General features: G+C 38.0%; 1 protein-coding gene across 3 annotated transcripts in view; it reads right to left on the reverse strand.

Moving 5' to 3' along the window:
- The window catches only part of plxna4 (plexin A4), a 236655-nt gene that overhangs the window by 92661 nt on the left and 116352 nt on the right, over positions 1-27642 (reverse strand).

The raw sequence follows: 27642 nt of genomic DNA on the forward strand, positions 1-27642 counted from the left end.
GGTCACAAACAAAAATGAAAAAGGAGTCGAACAAAAGAAGAGAACAAAGTAAAGAGGCGGAAGAAAGCAAAAACCTTTTACACGAGCCAAAGCCTTATTCAGCACAAAGGTTATCTAATCTCCTCGATCAAGGGATGGTTAATTTGGCCAGGATTGAGTTTCAGCCAGGAAGAGCTGCAGTGTTTGGGATGGCAGCATGTGGACAGTGGAAGAATAAACGGCAGGAGGTCTTGTGAAGCCCCAGTTGGTCCCCCAGAGAGATGACATGGAGTGGCCCGACAGATCACTAGAGGGACTGAGAGAAGCGGATGGGCATTATCACAACTGTGCCTAAACAAATTAGCCACAGGGGATGACTATTAGCATATCTGTTAGCGTTAGCATAGAAGTAAGGTATCTGATCACACATAGGAAAAAGCATAATAAAAGCATGGCTATATTGTCATGCTGATACATCCTGTTGAACGCAAGCAGCATCTGGTGTTATTAATGTGTGATTAATACTAGTTTAATGAGTTTGATTTTTATTATTTTAAATTCCTAAGCCTTGAACAAAACATCAATTTTCTCCCTTTCATTTCAATATCAATAAAGTGGATTATTTTCTTTAAATCCTGATTGGATTACACCGCTAATCTGTCTATCACACAATCATTTGGATTTAATTTCAGTTCCAAGCCATAACCATTTGAACAGTTGCTGTTATCTCACCTTCTGTTACACTTTCTCTGGGTGTTTGTAATATCTCTGATTTTAAGAGAGGGAGAGAGAAATAAATATGGATTGCATTACAGTTATGATTAATAACAATCTGTATGCTCTCCGAATAAACAAATTAACTGTGGAGAGAACATAAGCCTGTACATTTAAGCTGTACTGTGTATGTTTAGTGTCCTGTAGAATCTCTGGTGTCTGAACACACCACTCCACAGTCTCAAAACATCTACCTAGTGGTCATGGACTGTAACAACAGAGACTAGTCATGTGAAATGCAGTATGTGAGGTTACACAGCAAGCTATTAGTGAGGTAGAATGCATAGTTGCTGCTATCAATACAGCATAAAGTTTGTATAAAAATAAAAAAGATGATGACTTTCATGACACAGTCTTGCTAGTTTGTGACTTTTGATGTAAAGTGTGGGTTAGAGCATCACACTTTCACAGGGCAGTTTAATAGGGAATGGCAGTTCGACTCTAGTAAAAATAACAGAAAGAGATGACGATGGAAGCCATAACAACAAAAGCTCTGCAGCTTCATAATGTGGGCAGGACTCTACTCAGCATCCATGGAAACTGCAATTTCCTCTGGCTCAAAACAACTTCATCTTAAGCCCTGCCATCAGACCAGCAGTATGACTTTAGATCAAGATTGATGGTGCAGAGAGTAGTTTCTCAAAAACTGTGGGATGAATCCACTAGGGGGAAAACTGTGGGATGAACCCATAACTTTTTTTACTAACCACTTGCAGTTTAGTATAACTTGGCACAAAAAGCCTTACTTTTACCCTCCAGCCCCAGTTTATATTTTCAAAAATCTGACACTGGACAAATCTTTATATCAAATTATATCAATACAGTAATATAATAAAATGTTTTATTTTTATATAATTAATTATTAATCATGTATTTTAAAATTAGGGCGGCACAGTGGGTAGCGCTGTCGCCTCACAGCATGAAGGTTGCTTGTTTGAGCCCTGGGTGGGTCAGTTGGCATTTCAGTGTGAAGTTTGCATGTTCTCCCTGTTTACTTGAGTATCTTCCAGGTGCTGTGGTCCCACTAGTTCAAAGTCATGCGCTATATGTAATTTGGATAAGCTAAATTGTTTATAGTGTATGTGTGTATGTCCTGGTCCTCCAGGTGGGGGGGTTGAGCATTGGGCAAACAATTAGATTAGATGTTACGAAAAATCAACATGGTGCGGCTAAATATTAACTTTGATATAAATGGCCCTGGAAGTAAGTACTTTTTAAAGATTAATTCATACAATTCATAATTTATTCATTGAAATATTATTGTAATATCCTGGTATCTGAAAAAAAAATTATTCATTTATTTGAATTTAGCAATGGTTAATTTCCCACTGTCATGTTACTGCATCACATGAAAAATTGACAAGAGAATTTGTTAAAATGCAATCCTGACTCAATCAAAATCCTTCAAACAACACTTTCTGTGATACTCGATTAGTCATGGCTGCCCTTTCAAATTCCCTCTCTTCATCTAGCTATTGCCACTGACTTAAGAACAATCTGCATAATCACCCATCTCAAGAGAACGCTTTACTTTTGCACCGTTACTTGCTGAAGCCTACTGTGAACTAAAGCATTTTGCACAGGAAAAGGAGCGTCTTCACAAACCCTAAATTTAACCTTGGCAAAAGCTTGCCATCTTGTGATCTTTCAGTGAGAGTTTCTTCCCAAATCTGCAGTCACTTGGGAGGTGTTCCTCCTGTTGCCATCAAAATGAGGGTAAGATAGCCCACACTCTTATTTTGTGAGGGCAACAGGGATGCCATGAATACACACAGCGTTCAAGTCTGTTCGACATATTTCAGGTTGGCCACCACATTACAGCTCAGAACAGAGTAACAGTGATATTGAACAAAGTTTTGAAGTGACACAGAGTCACTGAAGAGCTGCGACAAAAGAAAACTACAAATAACTTCAAAAGAGCAGCATCGGCTGCAAAGGTGCACATCTGACAGTACAAACACTTCCAGCCTCAAAGCTCGTGGGACACCAGACACCAGGCAGTGTTGGGTGAAGGCCACTACGATTAAGGCGGTGTGCTGAAGCTCCCTCGAGAGATTCTTTAGAAGCAAGAGCTACTCTGATGCACAGATATTGATCTGTGACATTTAAACCTCCACTATAACAAAAATAGAGCTGCACGTGTCGACAACTGTAAGCAGATCGGCCTCGCTACCGTCAGTGACTTGATGTCAAGCCGTTGAGCGATTGTTTTCTGTTTTTTGAGCCAAATCCCCTGGGAGAGTTTGAGATAGAACCTGCGCATCAGCACTCTTAACGCACCAGGAGATCTTGACGTGTTCAAGCCTGCTATAGTCAAGCAAAGTGGAACCAAAGGTTTACTTTGTTTATCAGAGCCTCCATTGGCTGAGCTGGAGTGTGCTGTAGTAAACAGCAAGAGTGGGTGGACTGGGAAGTCTCTTAATGTCAATCAGTGCTGAAAGAAAATGGCAAATTCCCATTTTGCTGCATCGATACTTAGCTGAAGGCGACTGGTTTTGCAAAGGAGCTTGAATGGGTTGACACTAAGCTGGGGAATTAAAGACGATCATGTCCTGAGAGCCATTGTCTGCCGTCACGGTTAGCACTAAGAATTAAGCAATAAAAAAATGAGATAATTTCAGTGGGGAATAAAGACTTTGGTGGTCAGTGTCTCTAGGCTTCAGATAACAAATTCAATTCACTAGGGCCTGTGGTCCTGTTTATGTAAGAATCACAGTGCAGCCTCAAAATGCTAATAAAGTGTCATTTTAAATCCTTATATTTTGCCACTATCATTCAAACCACTAAGGTTTACTCATTTGACAATTTTTTTTTACCATTTACAAAAAATGTTAAAAATAGATACTTTACTTACATTCTACCAACAATTTGCTACATATATTCTGTTATTTGAAACATTTAAATAAACACCTTACTTGCATTCTACCTACAATTTCCTACATATATTCTGTTATTTGAAATATTCAAATAGACATTGTACTTGCATTCTACCTACAATTTCCTACATATATTATAAAGCACAGTACAACAAGCACAATAAAGTGACTACCTTTATGTTCTAAAGTAAAACTCAGACTGCAGATTGTCCAGATGAAAGTTAAATGACTATTTTAACCATGGCGAGAAAGCTGGTCATTTCAAATCTGTAATTTCTAGAATATTGCTTCTCTTAATATCACGAAAGTATTAAAGTCACCCAAAAGGACTGGTCATCCAAGTAAGACAAATGCACAAATGGAAAGGACAATAGGGTGAATTTTACTTCAACTGGAATTGATCACTTTTGCTGTCTACAAATTAATTTTAAGGGTTCTGATGCTAAAAAGACATTGATAGGTCATGCAAACAATGCCAAAGGTGATGAACAGTCACTGGCAACCACAAAAATATAAGTCCAAAGACATAAAAAACATTCTGCTAGCCAGTGAAACACACCAAAACCATCCGACAGCTTCATAATCAGCTAGCACTGCAGCCAAGCAACTGGTCTTTTAATATGGCATTTCCATCCCTAACGAGTCAACGAGACATGGACCTGTTCAGCGCTAAACACGTCGCGCCCAGCAAGCCGCCATGTTCACAAGAGAGAAAGGCTTTGTTTTGGTTGCCGGGTTATGAGATTGAGGTTGTTGAAAAGCTCTGATCCGCAAAACACGTGTGCGTGCATGCGTGTACAAAGCCAGGCCCCGGTGTCTCAGGGAGCTCACAGGCAGAACCCTGCGGAGGAGAGACCTAATCAGATTTCCTGATCCGTTTGTCCCTCCGGTTTCTTCTTCGCAATCAGCGGATCGGTACCGCGGCAGGATTTTAATTACCAGGGCTCTAACAGCGCGGCACAAACCTTCTCTGACACTCTGATTGCGGCAATGTCATCGCCAGCCAAATTAACTTTACTCTTCAACAACAGGCCTCCAAATAAGCTTAAAGCTTTTAAATACACCAGCTCAAGACAAACATAGACTGAACTTAAATTGGCTTAAAAACTTTTACATTCATTTTCTCATTTAACGCTCCGTAACACACTGTAGGACATGAATACACAATTTAGGGACACAATTTAAGTCATTGTTTCCCTGCTCGTAATGCAGTTAACCTTTATGTAATTGCATTGAACTCTCAGTCGGTTTGCATGAACTTTGAAATCTCAGCATACTTTCCTCCTTTAGCGATGTCGGAAATGTAAAAATGTCCCCGTTCTGCTTGAGGAAGGTGTGTTTTATATGCAGGCCTTGCACTGGCTGCGGGGAGGATGGAAGCGATATTAGCAGGCCGAAAGTTTCTCTGTCACCTCTCTTACCCTGCAGTCCCGCAGAGAGGAGAGCTGGGATCACACTGCTCTAACTGTTAACCCCTCGCAGAGGGAGAGAAAGAGAGAGGGAGATATAACCCATGGGAGTCTGCTGGGGGAATGTGAGCACGTCCATCACATGTCTCTTCTCTGCAGTCTATCCACAGGTCTACTAGAGAAGACATACGCAAATGAGGGACTAAAATTGGAAATCCAGTTTGTGATGTTCATACTACGGGTAAAATGTTTGTCACTTGAATTAAATATACATTTTTTTAATCTTAATTCTTTTATTTTAATGCGTAAACCTATTTTGAATCAACAACATAGAGATTTGAGGAAAATATCGAATTGTGATTTTTTTTACAGGTATTGCAATTTCAATTTGATCTGCGATTTACATTAGTAGTCAAGCTTCAGCTCAATAATCTGTATCATAGCTTCTTACTACTAAAATGCAGTGAGTGTTAGTTAAAAAAGGAAATGAAAAGATATTAACTTACTAAAGTTAAACATTTATTCAAATTTGTTTTTAAATATTCAGAAATGAAACACTAATTTTTCACTAGAGCAAACACAAATAGAAATCACATTACCTTTCTGGAAACATGTTTAACTCAAATTAGGGAGATAGTGTAGCTTATAATACAGACAAATAATAATAATAATAATTAAAATAGAAAGCACTCAGCAAACTAACATGGCTGAAACAACTCTGAAATTTAACTTTGCTATTGCTTGCTACTAGATTGAGTGTCACTGGCAATACTTTCAATTGACTTTTTAACAAGACACTCCTCAAATAGCTGCCTGTGGTCCTTTTTTAGGTGCTGGTTGTTGTATTTCCTCAACAATTGTTACAAATTACCAGTTTTTGATTGGGGTTTGTGACTTTGAAATGACAATAATTCCATATTACGGATGTCCTGTTTTTCTTTAATATTAATTAATCTACAAATCTGAAGTGGCAAATGCCATCATTCTACTTGTAAGCACTTTCCTGTTTGTTTGTTTGTTTGTTTGTTTGTTTGTTTTCTATTACGGGCATTCCACATAGTTCAGTTGCACAATTCTGATTATTATATTGCAAGCTCTTGTTATTAGCAACGTTTCAAAACGCCGTTGCGATTCGATTTTGATTAATCACACAACCCTAATAACCACATTTTTTTTATTTTAGTTATTTTATGACAATTGTTTGCTAAAAAACATAAAACATTTATTTACAAATGCTCATCAAATAAGAGATGTTTAACTCACAGTTAATTTTGATATTTCCAGTGATTAAATACACGAAAACATGTCATTTGTGTCATATGTAAAAAATAATCTGTAAAAAAAAAAATGTTTTTAAAAATAATACTGGGGATGAACACATTAAGCTAAAAAAAGAAACCCCAGCAGAATTGAGGCTATTCTGGCATGTCAGAGTCATGTGTGTGGATGCATGTAAAGGGGACGGGTGTCTGCAGGGCGACTCTTTTCTCCTCCTGTGTGACAGACAGGACTCCCCTCTCACTCTCTCTCTAGGGTGTCACCGAGTCTGACCTTTCATCCGTCTATCTTTCACCTCCTCCTCTCTACTTTTATCACCCATACTTCTTCCTCTCGCCCACTCTTCTACAATTCTCTCTTTTCCAATTCCATTTTCTTGCTCTTTCCCCACATCACTGATGATTTTGCCATCTCTTTTGCTCTTAAACCTGCCTTGTGCATCAATTTCCAGCGTATTCCTCTTTCCGTCTCTCCATACTCATCTCTCTCATCCTCTCCCACTGGGTGTTCCTGGTTTAATCTGAGGTTAGATGTGACCTCTGGGCCGCATGCTGTTTCTTCTCCATTTTCTGCTCTTTTCCTCTTTCAGCCTCTCTCTCCCTCTTATTTCAGAGAGCCTTCATTCTCTGTGTATTCAGTCTGAGAGGAGGCTTCGTGGCCTGTGGCTGCTCTAAGTAGCGCTGGATCTTTTTTACTTTCGCCCTTATTTTGAAAGCCAGAGATCTGACTGTGGCTCTTCGGTCTGATGCTTGACCAGCACACACTCTCAGACTCCTCTACATCCGTCAGAAAGAAAAACACAGCACAAACACATTGTTTCTTCAGTAATGCTCTATGTTGAGTAAACTCATGTTTTCGAAGGAATACATAAAATATGATTATTCATGTTTTACAAGAATACATTTACCTTAGAAAGTCATGTTTAATTCTCTTTTGTACTTAGTCTTTTTTTTAACTATTTATGAAATTTAAAAGCAACTGTGTGTAAATTTCAGACTGATTGACTAATCATATGACTTCACAAGTAACAAAATAACAACAACAAAAACAAACAACCAAAAATACAAAACATATATATATATATATATATATTTGTAGGGTATTAATTAATATGGTCAACATAATCAATAAAGCTGTGCCATTTCTTATAGAATTGTTTACCCGATCTTCTTAAAGAGTCTCTATTTTTTTCAAGGTAAAGACAAGACATCATCTCTCTGATCCATTGAATTAAGGAGGGTCCAAGGGGATCTTTCCATTTGAGCAGAATTGCTCTATGCTAATAAAGAAGAGAGGGCAAGAACTACACCTTGACACAGAGAAACATGAGTCTTCTGGGGCGATTCCAAATAATGCCACATGTGGTTCCCGCTCTAATCTATATTGAAGCAAAACAGAAAGGGTATTGAATATTGATCTCCAAAAGTTCTCTAATTTAGGGCGAATCCAGAATGTGCACATAAAAGTACCCTCAGCGGCCTGGGTTTCAGTTTTGGGTAAACATTTTCTTAAGATCAAACAGCCGCAAGAGTTTTGGGAAACAGATACAATGTACGATATTACTATTATTATTCACTAACACCATTATATAACAACATATTGTTTATTCATTAACAGCGTAACATTCTTCACAATTCGAACGATTCCAGTTTCCATGTATTGAATCAAAATCAAAAGTGTGTTACATTTTAGAAGAGCTGGTTCAGAATGGCATTTCATGTTGACTTGAAAACAAATACAAAAAAACCTTGGCAATACCTAATGTGAGAAACTCAGTTTTGATCTCCAAAATTAAGATATTTTGCTCATAAAAAAAACCTAAAAGAGTATGAAAAAAGTTTAAATACCCAAAACATTACTCAAATGATTGTATTTTCAGTTTTGGGTAAACATTTTCTTAAGATCAACCAGCTGGTAGAATTTTGAAAATAATTACAATGTAAAATATGGCTATTATTATACAATAAAACCCTTTTTTTTGCAATTCAAACAATTCCAGTTCCCTTGTATTAAATCAAATGTTACTTCAAAATCAGAAGTGCGTTATATTGTAGAAAAGCTGGTTGTGAATGACATTTCATGTCGACTTTAATCCATTTGGTTAAAAAAAAAAAAAAAAAAAACCTTGGCAGTAACAAGAGAAACTCAGTTTTGACCCCTAAAGTTAAGATACTTTGACAATAAAAAAAGTCTAAATAACCAAAAACATTACTCAAATGACAATATTTTTAGTTTTGGGTAAACATTTTCTTATAATCAACCAGTCCGAAGAGCTTTGGGAAATACTGTAGTTACAATGTACAATATGACTATAATTAACACTTTCAGTTACCATGTATTGAATCAAATATCACTTTAAAATCAGAAGTTCATTCCATTGTAGAAAAGCTGGTTGTGAATAACATTTCATGTTGACTTTAATCCATTTGGTTAACTAAAAAAAAAAAAAAAAACCTTGGCAGTACCTAACGTGAGAAACTCATTTTTTTCCATTCAGCATACATCTTTAAAAACCTTCTACTATTATCGCTTTCACCATGTATTATTTTCAGCCGTCAATACGGCCATTCATTATTTAATACAGCTCTTTCTCTCGCTCCAGCTCCTCATTATAGTCACTGCAGGGAAGAGAGAGGGACGGGGCGTCGCTGGAATTTTCAAATGAAGTAATTTATCTGAAACAAATACCTGCAGAAAGGAGACAACCCTATTTTCCATCAGTTCCATTTTTCCAGCTGGGAAATAAAAACAATTATTTCTGCACTCTTCCTATTTTATCTTATTCGCACACACACGCCCAGTGGCCACACACACACACACACACACTTTAAAACATAGGGCTGAATGTGTGGTAAGGTTCAAGGATATTTAAACTTCAGCACCCAATGGCGATGTTACATTTGTTTGTCCAGTAAAAGTTTACATTTCTGCAAATGAGCTGCAACACAAAGAAATCACTTCTAAAGAAAGCTTATGTGATCCCTCTAATACTAGAATTGTCTCTGCATGTCCATCACTGTCAGAACAAACAGAGAATGATACTGGCTACATATGGTGAATGAGCCACCATTAAAATTGACAAATGTATTTGTGTTCAACATATAAGCAACATTCATCATGAAGAAGACGCACAATAAAACAGAAGGGGAGAATAAGGGAGTGTGTGGACAGTGTGTGATTTGTGCACCTTTGATAGTTTTTGGAGCTGGATGTTAGACATTTTGTGGATGAGAATTTAGATGGCTTTGAAGTTAGAGGAACATGGAAGGATCCTTAAAAGGTTACATTATATTAGATATATAAAGATATATATCAAATGATACATCGTACCAAACCTAAACCCTTGAACAGTCGTGTGTGTGTGTGTGTGTGTGTGTGTGTGAGCACAATGTGGTAACGGGTGACTGGCATTATTGAAAGCTCACAAAATGCAATCTGAAATACACCCAAACGATTGAGTGACAAACAAAGCTATCCTGTAACAATAATTCCCTTTCTGTCGGTCTGTAGTGTCTGGCAGGCCGAGGCTGTGGTAGACCAGATGCTGATAGAGTTACATAGAGACATTTCTTTCTCAGGGATCTATGGTCTTTGGCAGAAAAAGGAGGCTATTGTTTAGGCTGCTAGGGATTTTGGGACTGTTCAAATTGCTTCTAGAGCAGCAGGTAAACAGCATTCAATTCTCTATAATTGAGGAAATGTCCATCAACTCAAAATGAAATACATATTTTTAATTATTATTATTTTTAACACAATGTAATATGTTTCACTGAGTTAACATGTCTTTTAAAATGTAATAAATACTTAATTCACAGTCTAAACGTGCTGGTGGGTTTTGCTTTCATTGTGTAGATTGCCTTTTGGTGAGCACCAATGTTCATAAACATCAGAGTTAGTTTAAAATTCACCAAACTTGTCAAGTGCGAACACGACTATAAAAGAAAGCATGACAGTATCTACTTAATGCAAAGTTGCACTTTCTACTTTAAATGCATTATAAATGTCATTTGAAATGCTATACTAGTAGGGCACCTGAATTGTTCCCATGAAGGGATTCAAGGATGCGTTCACACGCAGTTGATACCTGTGGGCTGATTATCTGAAATAGCGATTCTGATAGACTCCTGCGGAGTGTGTGTCAGTCTCTCTGCCGTACCACATACACACACTTGACACTTTCTCCTGTCTGAGCTTTATGCGGCACTTCAGCAAATGATAGATGCTCCGACAGCTAAAACAACAGGTCTGATTCCTCTCTCGTACGCAAACCCCTCAATTAGCCTCACAACGGCAGAGCTGAAACAGACATAATGTCACTCCATTCACAGCAGCTAACATGCCAATGGGACAGAGAAGCAGAACAGGTAAAGATTGCATGTGTCTGCCAGTGAAAGTCTGATAAACACATTGCTTCAGAATTGTGTGATACATCTAGACTACAAACAAAAAGTTTGGAGTTTCACAAGGGGGCAGCCAAGAAGTTGAAATTACATGACAGAGCATGCATTATGATGAATCAATATTTCTTGTTAAAAAGAGCAAGACTCTTTTAGTCTTGAGTAATATCTAATCAATAAATATAGCATGTATAACAAATACACTAAGACTCGTTTTATTGTTTTGAGTGAATAAATATTGAACAAACGACAAAAATATGCAGACAAATATTTGCAGAAGCAATGATGTGATTCTTCAATTCGCAAATCTTCCCGGTGAAGTTTAAGTTGGCTAAAAGTGCCATTGGATGAGAAATGCCTGCTTATCAGTACGAATGAAGCAGATATTTCGAAATAGAAAATGTCAGACGAAGTCAGGAGTGTGACAGCACTCTTTATCCTTTCAGGGAGCAGAGAGAGGGGTGAAAGGGAGGATGAAAGCGGGATGAGTGAAAACAGTCCTTAAAGGTGTGAATAATGCATGAAGAGCCGAGGCCAGACGAGAAACAGTCATCAGACCAGAACCCGATCGCTGATCCAGTTACCACTGAGCCGTCCCTAAAGCCCCGAAGTCTGCCTCTCTCTCTTTCTCACTTCTGTCTTGCTAAAACACACACACACACACACACACTCATAGAGAGACAGTGGGGTAAATTGATTCTGGATTAGTGTGTAACTGGCCACAAAAATTGAGAATTATTAAAATGACTGTAGGTTGATTGGTCAGCACCATTCAATCATATTCTCTGTGCCACTCTATGGTAAAAGTCTCTCTTAGGAGCAGTTCACTCTAGAATTCTCCTTGCGTTTAAATCCCTAATAAAAACACAGATCTTTTATTTCATGTGTTTAAATGTACTGTCAAAGTGTCTAAAAATGATTGCAAATGAATGTTATTTTAGAATATGTTTACACTGAAAACATGTACTGTATGAATGGATAACACTTAAATATGGAGCTACTTTTTCTGTATTTGTTGATGTGGCAGAAAACAAAAAAAGTGATATGTAATAAGCACCATTCCTCACACACTGGCATATTTAGAAATCTTGTCAACTTGCAACAAAGATGCTCAAACATACATAAAACCAATCTAGCATTTGTGCAATAAACAAAATGACCATAATTCATATTTCATGCATGGTCCTGAGCGAATGCTCTCTGCTGAATAATAGAGGACATAAAACATTCCTTACACAACATTCACCTGACATCTAGTGGATTCAAAACTTTTTAAAAGCTAACACTCGCCAAATGAATCAATTCCTTAATTTATGCCATTAGCAAACATCATTTTGTAATTAACTCTCATTAGCTAATGCATATTATGTTGACATGACTCATTCAGACATGTACACATATTTATATTTGAAAGTAAACAAACAAGTAGTTTATTAGCTATATGTTTATATTGACATTGCTAGAAGCTATATTAATACATAAATAGCAGGAGTGAAGTTTGCTCTTCAATGGATGCAAATGAGGCTGTCTGCACTACTAAATAAATCAAAATAAAATATAAACCATGCATATTTGATATCAGTAAATCTAACAAATTCAAGAACAGTGAAATGAAGAAAAGAATTAACCAGTTTGTAAAAAGAAATACATATTTTCCGAGAACAAGTATTAAACTTCCCAGCGAAACACTCATGTATTTATAATTATGATTAAATTATTATTACTTATTTATTCTGTCTGTGTGATGCAAGCTTCAGAAAAAAACACAATCTTCACATTTACAAAGCTATAGCTGAGATTTTGTTCATGTACAGTACTTTTCAAGGCCTAGGACAGTCATGTGATCACTGAAACTCTTCTGTAGCTTCGGCTATATGTAGCTTTATTAACTTTCTTCCAATACCATCAACCTCTGGACATTCACATCCGGCGATATGTGTGAGGCCATTCCTCTTTCTCTCTGTCTGTAGGTGTGAAGGTTGTATTACGCCTTGTTAGCTCTGAAACACGGATTCTCAGTTGCCTGAGAGAAGTGTTGGCACTTAACAGCAGTGCTCTGTCACTAGCTATCTGCACTCTCTATGAGCCCGGGGAGAGACCGCCGCTCCTTCTTTCTCAATCCCACACACACACTATGTAAAACCACACCTTACAACAAGCCGCTACAATACTAGCATGACTACTGTTTTTCAAATAATGGGTTGCACTTCCTGTCAAATCAAAAGGACTGAAACAAATCATGTTAAATAATATGATTGTGCTACAGATGATCTATATACAGGACTCAGTAAAAACTGAGGGAGTGTACGTTTGTTTTTTGCTTTTTTAATGATGTTACGCTTGGTATTTAAATGTGACATTGATATCATAAGTATATTTTGTGGAAAAGTTCACTATGATTTGATTTTCCACATACTTTAGTATTTGTATTCCCTTCAGTAAGGTAATATACAATATACATCTGTAATATGCTCATAAGTTATTGGAGTTATTAATCAAGATCTGGATGTGCGGAGAAACTCATTGCACACAGTTACAAAACAACAACATCTTACTGATTGTTTACAGTTAAATAGAAGTTACTCCCATAATGCACGCAAAGCATCAAGGGGCGTAGGAAAACGGTGTAGATGAAACTAATAGAAGCATTGGAGCATGTGCATTCTGATTTCTGCTCATGTTTGTGACTGTTGTAAGATCATTCCGGCAGCATTAACCTCTGTTTTTCAAGTTGTGACAGTGACAGTAAGTGGGTGAGTGAGTTTATCTGAGTGTATGTGTGTTCTCTCATCACTTTCTGCATGGTGACATATCAAAGAGCAGAGAACGAGACCTGGCAGGCGTTGTCTTTGTGTACAATAAGTCTGAGTGACAAGGGAAACTATGCTGCAATAAACACAGAGAGAGAAAGGTGTGTGTGTGTGTGTGTGTGTGTGTGTGTGTGTGTGTGTGTGTGTGTGTGTGTGTGTGTGTGTGTGTGTGTTTATAATCTGAAAGACAGCTCCTATAAGCATAAAGCTTTAATTCGGAAGAAATGGGAATGAGTTGTTCCCCACAGAGACGCAAGTCTAAAGAGGATCAGAGATTGTGTCTGTCACCAGCCAAAAGAAATCCTTTCATGCAGTTTCAATTAGAAAATGGAATAAGTGGTGCAGGGAGTCCATTTCTTGTTCTTCTTCCTTTTCAGAAAGTTTCTTAAAAGAAAGTTTTACTTTTAGATAATTCTTGTTCATGACATACAGGAATGTGATTAGGGAATGTGCCCACTCATATCAAACGTAAATACTGTGTATATGATTATTTTTTATTAATTTATCGACCAAAATATATCATTTATTATATATATTTATTTAGATTTTTATATAAATTACATGTATTTAGGGTATGGATCTGATGTACATACTCTGCTGAGCAAATAACAATTTTATAAAGCAAACCACAAAATAACATGCAAGAAAAAAAAAAAAAAAAAAAAAAACTAAATAAAATAATATATAAAATCCCCCCCAAAAATGCTTTAGAGTAGTCATCCATAAAATAAAATAAAATAAAATTATTCTGAGCCCTCTGAACCAAAGGCCTGCTAAAATCATTCCTGTTGTACACTCCATTAGGTACGGTCCTGCTGCTTTCTGGATGCCGAAGAGAATGTCGTAAAGGTTCATCTCTAATAATTTGAGTGAGTTCTGCATGTCTTTTTACTCCACTCATGTCATCACAGGCATTTGAGCGAGTGTGTGTGAGTGTGTGTGTGTGTGTGTGTGTGAGTGAGAGAGAAACGCTGCTCTCTGGTCTGCTTCCCTGCAGGCTTTCATCTTTCTCAGGTTAGATTACTGTAAAGCACTCCTGCCTGCCAGCATTCCTGGAAGCTTTTTATCCGTGCACTTGTTTGTTTAAAAAAAAAGTGAAAAAAGTGAAGTGGAAAAAAACAAAACAACAGATATAAAGGCAGCTGGGAATAAGAGGAGCTAACGGTCCTTCCCACAACTGTGTCTAAGCGCATTTCAAACAACTGTTAGTAAACTGACTTAACTTCAGATCAGCCTGCACCCTCCATATTCTCATAGTCATTCAGGCTCATTTACAACAGTGCATTATGTTATTAAAAATAAAAACGGAAACAACAAACACAATGGCATACAGTACTTTATGTGGGTGTGTATCTTGAGAACAAAGAACAGAGGACCATTCACATAGTTTAAATTACATTATCTTAAACTTCTGTGACTTGAATGAAAAAGTTGAGTAATTTAGATTATGCCCTTTATATGTGTTCTGAATATCAACCACATTGAGGCCACTGTTCATTATTGAATTAAACTTTTGCATGTTTGGTGATTAGATTAACTGTTTTGGACAGCTCTTTTGATCTGAGCATAATGCATGAACTGTGTCATAACCTGTGAAGTTGTCCTACAGTAGATGTAGCTCAGCACTGTGCTTCTCACCCTATGTCAAGCTTTAAATTTAAATTAGGGTTTTTCTTCATTTACTTCATTGACGAAATCTGATTAAACTAAACACGTGAACACAGACCAATTCACGCTGCATGTTTTAGCAGATGCTGACAACTTACAAACAGCAGCGCAAATTTAATTAGAGCTGCCCTGGAGCTGTTTGTAACTATTAGTGCTGGCAGTTGGACAACTGGAGGACCATGTGCATTCCAGGGGCACTCTGTGTTTAATAAAGGGCACTATTAACACATCCCACCTTGGAATGCCCGGAGGTAACATCAGTAATGATAGGTCTCATCCCACACTCGTTTACATGTCTCTCATGTTTATGTACTCAGGCATGCATGTGAATGCTTGTGTGAGAGTCTTGACACTCTCCGTCAGCTCCTAACGGCTGGTAGGGCCTAAAGCTGGAATGAGTTCCCATATAAAGCTGTTTAAACATGACAAGCCTGGGCAGTGTAAACCCTGCAGGGCTTGGGCAGGCCGGGCCTCCCCTGTACCCACAGACAGAAGCTGTGTAGAGAATGTTGAACTTGTGAGTCGGTTGGGCAGGTGTTGCTAAAGCCTGCCAAGGAGTGCGTCTCATTTAGGACCTCTGTGTACACACATACACACAACCACCCACACAAACACATAGCATTTCCAGTCAATTCATTATATGGGTTCTCAAAAATGCAAATATTTCAGAGAAAATAATATCTGAGAATTCCCTGGTGAGATCTGACTTACTTTACGAAGGCAACTGTCTACCAGAAATGTAGCCAAGTATATGGGTTGTTGCTAGATCGTATACAGTTAAGGTCAGAAGTAGGATAATTATTTATATTAATTATTAAATTTCCCATTTATTGTATTTTATTAACGTCTACCCCCACCGACACCCTAAACCCAACCATCATAGTAACCTAAAAACAGCAGTTGTACTGGGTATTATTTATGCTATCTATTAAGTTATTAAGTTCCCCCGCCCCAAGCCTAGACCCAAACGTCACAGTACTGTAAAAATATTATATATTATTATTATACAGTGTCATAAAAAATGCTGCTATATTAATGTGCATGTCGCACTTCCAGCTTGCCGCTTATCCAATCTAGACTTTACCAAGTGAATGCATATACACAGACAAACCTTAATGAACTTGGAATGCACTTTAGGTCCAAAAGCTATGCCATGATGTTTCTCTCAATGTTCTGGTAATGCTCAACTGTTACTTATAATGCGATGCTAGTTTGAACAATGCTGAGATACAAGATCAGGTTTTTAACCTCTCTAACTTCAACCCATGATTTCTAAATTTCCAAAAACGATTTCTGAACACGATTAGTAAGAAAAGTTTTTTCTAAGCCAGTGTTTCTCAACCATGTTCCTGGAGGACCACCAACACTGCATGTTTTGGATGTGCAGTGACACTTAATACGGGTCTTTCAGTCTCTGCTAATGAGCTGATGATCTGAACCAGGTGTGTTTGGTTAAGGGAGACAAGGAAAATGAGCAGAGCTGGTGATCCTCCAGGAGTGTGGTTGAGAAACACTGTTGTGAACTATTAAACACATTAACAGTTATGAACATGATTTAAGACGATTATTTAATTATACTGCTATTTTTTATTAAATTAATTGAGAAAACTGAAATGTTGTTCAATAAATGAATAGATTACCGGAGCGTCATCATTAACAGCATCACAATGAACAGAGCGAGCACAGTGTATTGTGTTTAATTATCTCATGAATTTGCAAAAAGGCTAATTGGAAATATATTTAGACATTCACTGTTTGTGCAGGATAATCATTTACGTAAGAGCAGCAAAAATGGAAAAAAGATTAGTTGTGCATCATTGTTTTTCACCAAGCTTTCATTTTACAGGACATATTTATTGAAACAAACATTTGCTATGCCAGCATGCCCATAATATATGTTCTTTCAGCCTTGGACCAGAGTGAACGGCAATACACATTGCCAAGTCAAAAATTCAATAACTACATCCAAAAACAAAGCAATTACCAAACAAACTACACCTACATTTAGATTTACAAGCAGTCCGACAGAAAGTCAATTTTTAAACTGTACTGTTAACTCACATTAAGACCTATTAGATGTGAAGCTCAGAGAGAATGCAGCAGATATACTCTATAGCTGATATTGTTATGGGAAGACAGATGGTCGGCTCTCACTCATGTCTCCTCTTGGCTGTGTCAGCATGACCTCAGTCCCTCCCCAACTGCTCAACATGCAGGTCACCTGTGCTCAAAACACCTGGACCGGACCTATGCCACGTCATCTGTGCACAGGCTGCTTATGCATTATCATAATGATCTCAAGTTCTAAAGATCCAAGAGGTTCAAGATATTTTAATGCAGTGGAGGCCAAATAACAGCTGTGCAGGAAAACCCTAATCCCTCGCCTCAAGAAGGACACTAGTGACGGATGATAGAGCAATATTAGGCATTTTTGTTAGTGTACCTGCTTCCCATGGCAGAAATGCCAGTTTGTATCCAGCAAGTAAAAACAGAGAGAAATTTTAGTCCACATTTCTAGGGGCTTTGAATGTGAAAAAAGTGACAGTAAATATTGACTTATGAGACGAGCTCTTCAATATGTCCCACCAAAACCTCATGTTTCAATAGAAATCTAAGCTCATTGAGCAATTTCATAGGGTCTTTAACATCATTATAAATAACCGTATGTTCTTGTACTGACACATGAAGAACCCATGCTGTTTTACCTTCAGGGGAAATCAACTCAACACAAACACTCTCAGTGACTCATATAAGAAGATCTAAACTCCTGGGAAGCATTATAATTCAATCAACAGTAAACACTTTAAACTCTCCCTGTCACTGTACACAAATTAATCAATATAGAAAAATCCAAATCTCATTTCAGACCATCCAACAAGCCAATCTGCTATGTTAATAAGCATCATAGGGACAAGTCCTGCTTCATGACAAACCCCTGAAACTCTTTAGCATTTTAATGAGGAGCGTTATGCCGCGTCAGTCGACTGTGTAACTGTGAGTAAGAAGAGAAATGGTGGGGTAAATTATTAAGCAGAGCCACCCTGTGCCTCCAGCTGATAGATTCTCAACCAGAAGACACCAGGAGTGGAGGGCACCCAGAGCACTGAAGTGTATCCCAATTTACGACCTTTGATGAAAAACACCTTATGCAATCATTATGAATGGAGTGTGCAATATATAAAGATAGATGGACCTGGACATTTAAATTTCACTGGTAATTTTTACAGTAGGAAGGTGATTATGGGAACATAAAATTTACTGAGAAGCTAAAACTGCAAATATTAAAACTATTTTAAAACATAAGGCAAAGACAATAGAGAACAGTGTTGTATCGCATATGACATTTTATAATAAATTTATGTATTATAATTATCGATGACCTCAATTCCATAAGACAAAATTAGATCTAATGTATGCTTTAAGCAATTAGGTCTCTGCGTTTACAGATTTATTTGTCACTTGGGATAAAGCAAAACAATGTTGGTCAAAAATTGTTTTGGATTATCCCAAGAGACTGTAATAAATCTGTAAAGGCAGGGACCTAATGTATTATTAGCATCATCTACATTGATGTTTAAATGTTATACAATTAGTATTTTATCAGTTTTAACTAGTAAGTCAGAAATAAAATCAAAAAACTCTTTTAGAAATTTGACATAGGGTCCTGGGGTCTATATACAGTGATTAAAGTGAGAGATAACATGTTTTTTTCTGATTATCCAGAATCATAACTTTAAGCGCCAATACTTCAAAAGATTTAAATGCATGTCCATTTCTCTGATTAACATTAGGAATATCATTAAACATTGATGCAACTCCACCACCATGACCAACTTGGTGAGAACATTGTAGTTATATCCTGATGGGGTGGCTTTATTGGCTTCACATTATAATAAAGATAATTAATTTCTGTGTAACAAGAATAATACTTACAGTGGATTTGATTATTTATGATATATAGAAATGAACAATTATTAAATAGTTTATGTGAATTTTCTTCTAGAAATAATATGTAGTAAAATTAGCAACAATAGTGACACATAGTAGGAATTTATTTACATAAAACACTGAGAAACACCCGACTGCTCATATTCATCAGTATCTACAATGATGGCTGTTCATGTGAATATATTGTACTGTAAATTAATCTCATTCACAGTTTGAACAAGTGTGATCTATTTGTTAATTCTGAAAGAGAGCAGTGCATTTAAGGCCACCGTTCACTTTACCAAAAATATAACTAATATTGACACACTGATGTCCACATGCTTTTAGGTCATCTGAAGCCCAAGACAAAGCATTCAAATATTACTCCCAGTAACGTCATGCTGAACAAAGAAACACTAGATAAGGGCGGAGATGTTTTTTGACATTTTGCGTCCACTTCATGGTTATAACAATGCGATCTTGGTCCCACAAGGCGTTTCCTAAGAAAGCCAGAACAGCTTGACAAACCCTATCCTCAAATAACGGCTGGAAAAAGGCTTTTTCTATTGCGCATTCAGAGGTACCACTCATTGGGGCATTTGAGAGGCTTGTTTAGTGTTTGGCAAATAATGGGGAATCAGAATTCCAAAGATTCCATCTCATCGTGGAGCCTTTGATTGCTGATGCAAGAATGCATGGATAATCTCATTCAAAAGGCGATAATAACCTTGACCGACCTCAACTGCCACGCTTCAGAATGGAACTGAAATGAGACTTTTTTGTGATAAAAATGAGTCCTTTACAAAGAGGCACTTGGTTGTGGCCTTTTTATTGTGGTGTGGGAGCAGTGTGAATGCACAGGGGCCTTTGACAGGCAGAAGTCAGTGTTCGTGGTCGGCGTCTGGCTGAGACGGCTGCAAACCCTGAGGCATAGAGAACGCGAGTGTGACTGCTTCTCCGCAGTATGCATTGCAGAGCCCCAGGCCAGAGGCCTGACTTTATACAAAGAATGGGTCAGTGACTATTGATCTTGGGAAGATGCAGAAGGCATGAATGAATGAATGGATGAATGCAGACATATTCACACCTCATTATAACTGCATCTTGCATGTCTGATGAGTCAAAGACTGAGTCAGCTCTAGATGAAAACTAAAAGAACAAGCAGAGAGCAGATGCACTAACTTCCTAACACCTTCCAGTCGGATAGCATTATTATGATTTTAATTAGCACATGTACGGGCCCAGATAAGGGATGAACAAATTTGTGTTTAAAAACAAAAGACATGGGCAGTCGGAGAGCTCAGCGCTGATTTACACTCTTTATTAAAATACAAATACAATTGTTCGGCTGTAGATTAAAAGTGGATGAATTAAAAACCAGGAGAAAAGCCCAAGCCACTGATTTAGGGTGTAATTAATTCAGGAGATAACTGCAGACTGTCTCGCAAGAGAGACAGACAGATGAACGGAAAGCTTGGCAGAAACAGGTTAAAGCAGGGGGAGATAGACTAACAGACATTTGGAAATTTGGGAAGGAAGAAAAAAAAGAGTGAGAGAGAAAAAGAAGGAATCAAAATGGCTCAATAATTCAAGGAGTTTTAAACAAGACAAAACCAAATGTATGTAACCAAATTTAGTAATTTATGGGTCATACATTAATTTTCCTTCGGCTTAGTCCCTTATTTATCACGGGATCACCAAAGCGGAATGAACCCGCAACTATTCCGGCATACGTTTTATGCAGCGTATGCCTTTCCAGCCACAACCTAGTACTGGGAAACACCCATAAACTCAATTCACTTTTCTTCAATTCACACGTCTGGAGCACCCAGAGGAAACCTACGTGAACATGTGTAGAAACTCCAAACAAAAACACCAACTGACCCAGCCAAGACTCGAACCAGCGACCTTCTTGCTGATAAATGCATAACAGTTAACCTCAACTGTAATTTAAGTATTGGAAAAGGAAGCATTCTCCTTAAAAATCTGTAACGGCTACCTTCTTAATCGTGTTTTACCCCTTACAAACAGTGAAATTAAAATGGCCGTCTACATATTAAAAGTTTCTACATTTAAAAAATTTCATTAACTAAAATGAACAGATTAGTCAGAGAGATTATTTTTACCTAGTGGAATGGCCTGAGGAGGTAAACATGGCAACAGTAACCCTTATTTATATTTGGATCAGTACTGGACTAAACATTGAGAAGCACTGTCATTACTTCATTTTAAGTTCATAAAAAACATTTGGAAAGGTATCTAGGGGGCAGCAGATAACCTCAAGAGACCCCAATCCAAACTGTGCACATGAATATAATTGAAATGTATTCTTTAAAGAGTTGAAAAAGCACACATGAATCAAATAGAGAAAGCAAAAAAGAAGGGTGTTTGGTGAGTCTCAGGACTGCAGTGGTATTTGTTACATAATTCCTGCTAGCAGTGTAACATCATGGTTGAGTGCTTGTGCTGGGTGAGTTTATGCAGCGCTGGGTCTGTCGGAGCGCTTCGGCACACATGGCACATATGTGGTTAAAGCTTTTAATGCAGTTCCCGCATGACCCCGGCAGGCCACGTCCCAGCCAGCTGCAGTATGAGACGGATGGCTAGCTCCCACTGGGACATACAGCCACTGGGGTGCAGAGGTGTCTAGGGGATATTATTCACACAGGACATCATGTTTAATTTACTCAAAGTTGTGGTAATTATCAAAGCTGCATAGGGGAATTAGGGATGTACTGGAGAATAATTAGGGTATGGTTCAGGTGCAGAGAAATGAGGGTGCTAATGCAGCACGCTCCATCTGAAAAGTCTATTCTTGTCGATACTTTTCACAAAAATGACAGCAAAGTAAAGGCACCAAGGGCCTTTGCTGATTGAGCCAATCTCCATCTTTAATTTCCAACATGAGCACCTTGGCACCAACCTTAAATTCAAGCCAAATTCAAAGTTGCCCGGTGTTGAACTGCCTAATCACAACTACATCTAGTCTGATCCTAATTTCCAAAAAATCATGAAGGTGTGGCTGGGTTTGTTTGTAGATATATGTATTTCTTTATGTGTTCAGTAGTAGGGAGGCCTGAAAAACAGCATGAACTAGGAGGACATCTGAAGTACACGAGTAATCCATCACAGTGTGTGTTGCATGTCTGGTTTCTGTGAGATCCAGCAGAGATCAGTGGGCTTGTGAATGTCACATTAAACGTATTGTACATGCGGCGACTTTAATCAAGACATGTCTGTTTACAGTATTTGTGTTTATCAGCCCTATAACAGAAGGACTGATTGTCATCCTGTCTGTCTGTGCATGTGCCTATCCCGCTGTCTGTCTAGTCAAATGAGAAAGACTGTTTGTGTGTAATTAATTGGATATGTTTGTAATTAGGAGTGAGTGAGCAACGCGTTTGGCTTTGTTTGGCTGCCTTAGCACAGGAAAAAGGAGTGCAGAAATAAATTGATTACACAGAATTGTAATTACACTGAAATTATCTCTTTCACTCAGGGGGTTAATTACTGTCCACACGGTAAACATGCACTGTTATTACTCATGGGCCTACATGCAGGGTCTCCCTATTTATTCTGACAACACTACAACACTACAAGAATTGGCAATAAATACAGCAGAAATGAAGAGTGTGGTCTGGTGGTGACCGATCAACATGATGGCAGTTCATCTCACCTCCTATTGCTACTAAAGGTCAGTGTATGGCTGTTCCTCTGAAAATGTTGTCATTTTGTTGTTCATGCTGTAGGTAAACATATTGCTTCTTTATTCTTTGACAAATAACCTGTTCTTCTAGCTCTCACATCTTATAATGGCATATATAGCCAACTGTGACAAAAAATGCTTATAAGCACTACCATTCAGAGGTTTTGGAGATAAAGGATAGCAATGTAAGAGATATAAATAGCAAAAAGAGTGCATCTAATATATCAGTCTGTTTTGCAGTATGCTTGTTGTCTTAGCAACATGTTGGCATTCTGCTTTCTCTATTGATTCAAATCAGTCACTTAACATGCTTTCTTAAAGGATAGTTGCAGACTCAAAGATTTGGATCAGGGTTAATGTCTGTGCATTTAACCTTAAACGACAAGCCTAGTGATCTCAAAACTGTAAGAGTTGAGTAGTCAACATTATTGACTATGTTTACATGGACATCAGTAATCAAATTATCTGCCTTAATCTGAATAAGACAATAAAATGATTGAGGTGTTTACATGAGCTGCTTTTTAAAAGTGCCTTTCATGGTCCCGTTTTACATGTTTCGATTTACGATTAACGATTATGTGTCATCATTCTATTTATGTTTCCTCCGGAGTTTCATGTAAATGTGTTTTCCATCATAATTTATTGACTTTAACTGCAGATATTCACTTTCACTTTCATTCAGGAACATGCCATGCATGCCCTTCATGATAAACAAGATATTGGATGGGAGGAACTGCTGGAAGAGTGTTGTTTTTATTTAATTTGATAACACATGTCGAATTACAGACAAAAAAAACTTCCTAATTTCGCAATGCAGGTTCCTGTGGTCCTTCACTGACTGGGTAGGTGCAGAGAATAGCATTAAACAGCTGTGTGTGTATAGACTATACTGTCACAAAATTCTAAAATCATACGTGGCAAAAATCCTACACAACGATAATCGTTTGATTAAGGTGTTTACATGTTTACATTCAAAGAGCAGCATTTACAGCGGATCTTTGTCTATAATATTGTATTAATATTAATGTAAACTTATCTAAATCATTTTGACTATGGTATGTCTTTAAAACTGAAGAGAACTGCTGATGATACTAACTATCTATGCCATCTAAATAAACATAAACAAAGACCATTGATCACATGCTTTGTGCATGTTTCCTAAAAACAGAACAATCAACACAAACTGGAAATGCATCTTTTTTCAAAAGAAGACAAGTGGCAAATTAGAATTTCACCATTTCCAGATTTAAAGAGCACTCGGGTGACAAATGTTAGTTACAAACATATTTTTGTCACGTGTTAAACCTTTGTTGCAGATCAATTATAAACGCAACACTGACAACCCATGTCTCCAAACAATTTTTCTCTTCTACTTGTTTGAATTACAGTTGGCAATACAACGTGGCGTCTCTCTAAACACTGTAACAGGTAAAAGGAGTCTTCGAAGCTATATCATGCAAATTAATGAAGTTGCATCTCATTCACAATAGAGCGTGCTGATTGTGAAGTCTTTTTCATGAATTAATGAACAGATGTGCTGAAAACTCAATGACGTCAATTTGTTGCTTCATATGTTCTTTTTAAACCGGAAGATCAAATTTGCTCTAAACAACGCAAAATTGCCAATTTTTACTTTTTAGTAAAATATATGTGTCCTAATGGTGTTTTTAGCAACGCAGGATATGTGATATGGAATATATGACTGGCAACATCTCAAAAAATGTGTTTTGGTGTTTCATGACCCTTTAAATGACAAGCCTAGTCAAACCAATCCCAGCTGAGTTGACTAATCATTGTCAGCGTAACCCCAGCCTTACGCATAAGTTCTCAATCTCCCTGCTCTTTTTCCTTCAATATACTTTATTTCCATCCAATAGTTGTTTTTTTTTTTCATGGCAGGCTGTTGGAGGCAGGCAGTAATGAACCATCTCTGCTTAAAGAGGAGAGAGGGCAGTAGAGAGATGAACGCTCACACTGAGATGTGTTATCTTTTATAACTGAGACTAAAACACAGTTTAATGGGTGAATACTCACTCATCAGGGCTCTTTGCTTGACTCTGTTAATAAGCTCTTCTCCCAGACACTTCTAAAGACCTGTCAAAGCTCACGACACAGATGCACCAAAGCTGACACAGTTACTCACAGGCACAATTATAGGATATAAACAGAAACTGACATTATACTTGGCGATTCAAGGATTCGTAGTAAACAAGTATGATTTCCTGCCTATATTAGGATGGTAAGTTTATTGCGTTTGCTGGTTCATTTAAAAATCACTACAATGTTTTTAGGAAGGTTTTTTTTACAGCTCCACTGAGATATGATTTCTCCTATTCTGCTCATACACCATTTCTGGTGGGATTTTACCCACTCTTATGTGCCCATCAAAAGAATTCAAGTGCAAACCGACTATCAGAGAGACGGAGAGCACCCTGAGAGTTTGAACGCTCACAGCAACAGAGAGAAAATAGGAAACATCTCGTTTTTAAAGCAGGCAGAACACACTTTCAGCTCCTCCACTGAAAACTCAGAGACAGAAGGTGAAAGATGGACAGAACGAGGGAAAAGGAGAGAGAGTTTGGCATGTTTGATGTCAGACCACATTCCAGAGGCTGTCTGAATCCCTCCGACGACTCTCCCTCCATCACTGCGGCTCTCACTCCGCCAGTTACCATGGCAACAAGGGCCTGCATGGTGGACCGGAGTTGGAGGGTGTGGATAGAGAGACAGAGGGAAAGAAGATAGTCTCTAGCTGCAGCCAGGTATCCAGAGGCCTATAGAGACCCAACTTCTTGGCACAGGGTGACAAGCACTTTTCAACTCCCTCCTTCCATCTACCTCTTGCCGTTTTGGTCTCTGGAGAAGTAATACGGTCTCCTCTGAATGCTAAGAATCTTTGCGCAAATTCCTTGCAACAGCTTCATGACTGAAATGTCCTTCAACTACAATGCAGAAATGTATGAGGACTCACTCCTATGTGCAAGGGCAAGACGCATGAATAAGTCATTTGTCAACGTTCCAGTAGGGACGTCATAAGACTGAATCGTAATTATCAAAGCGTCACTCTTGGTTATGAACAAAAGCCATTCCCTGGCACTCAAGCCCAGATTCTACGCAGACAGTTTGGGGACTGATCGCTTCATTATTGCGCACGCTTCCAACCCAAAATACGCTTCTACTGTCCGTCACTGTCTTAAATCAATCGATGCAGAACGGGTTTATATTAAAGACTGACGACTTGTGCATGATAATGAAAGTTATGAAGGCCTGCGTTAGAAGGAAAATTCTTGCGCAGAAAAGCTTCTGGAAATGTTCTCCATGGGAATTAACGACTTGTCCTTGTAGGATGTGGCTTGAAGGTCAATTCTAAGCCATTTTCCTTTGGCGTCTATCTATCAGTCCATCACAAATGAAGACCAGCCACTCAGCGCTGATGTGTGTTCATCGTTTCGCCTGAAATCTTTTGACACAAATCAGTAGATAAAACCACTGGAAGCACAAACACAATCAGCAATAGCTGATCATTATTATGATTAGCCCTTGAGACTGACTGTAGGACAGATCGTTAATGTTGGCGGTGGTAAATGGAGAGAGTCGTGGAGCATCACTACAACCCTCAGCACCTTTCAGATTCAATCAGGATACCCATTCCTCACCTCTTCACTCCATTAGAATATCCTTCAACAACAAGCAATTTAATTACAACTCATGGAAAACTCAACGTGATTGTGTGTTTGTTCGGCGGGCGACTATCTGTGCGATTTGGTAAACCTAATGAAAAGTGCAAAAAGCTATGCATGCCAGCTTTACAAATGAAATGTTCAATCCATTCATTAGCAAGGGCCATTAGGCAAAACCTCACAGCAAAACAAACAAACATTAGAGCCTATTTGGAACAATGACGGACGGACTCGGAAGAGATTTTTCAGTATTTTATCCCAGTAGAATGTGACCTCTGTCAAAGGGAGAAGAAGAAGAATGTGATAAAACTTCAGATACCTTTACTGGGTGTATCCAAAGTAAAACATTACTGGTCTCATGTTGCCTTTTTTAGATTAAGAAACCAAACTGGGTTTAATATTGTAGCATATATCTCTAATATGTTTTAATTTCTTAGAGAAACTAAAATGGAAACATGGCAGTAAGGCGCTATCAAATCTGTATGGATACAATTTGATAGGAAATGTCTGATTTGATTTAATAATTAAAATAAAATAAAATTTAATTAAAATTAAAAATTGATAACATACTTGGACATCTTGATATCAGACTTTGAGGAAATTGAGGAGACGCTGTCGTCTTTAACTTGGGAGAAAAATCTCCGAAGCAGAAGACGTGAGTAAAAATGTCCTTCATTTACTATGAAATCATATAAAGACGTCCTTTGTGATTTTTCTTTCATATGGGTTGGTGCAGGATTTTGTACTCTCCATGGGAAGAAGACGGAGGGGGGATCATATCACTGACTCATAACCAAGTAACTAACTGAGAGCCCAGGCATAAGTATGTGTGCTAGAGATGCTGTTAGAGAGAGCGAGACGGAGAGAGAAAGAGCTCCCAAATTCTGCTCGGAATACTTCTCATATCTGACTCACAGTGCAAAGTCCCTCTGCAATTAATCTCTCCTTTAAAGTTTCTTTCTGACCCTCCCAAAGGCTTTTCCTCTCATTCTCCTCTCTCGCTGCCTGTGTGTTTGTGTTCGGTGAGGAGTCACTGTGGATTGGGGCCTATTTGATGCAGAATCACAACAGGAGTGGAAATGAGAACGAGGAAAATGAGTGTGCAGGGCCAGTAATGCTCAAAGACATTTGCTCTGTT

Source organism: Danio rerio, chromosome 4, assembly GCF_049306965.1.
Source record: "Danio rerio strain Tuebingen ecotype United States chromosome 4, GRCz12tu, whole genome shotgun sequence".
NCBI lineage: Eukaryota > Metazoa > Chordata > Actinopteri > Cypriniformes > Danionidae > Danio > Danio rerio.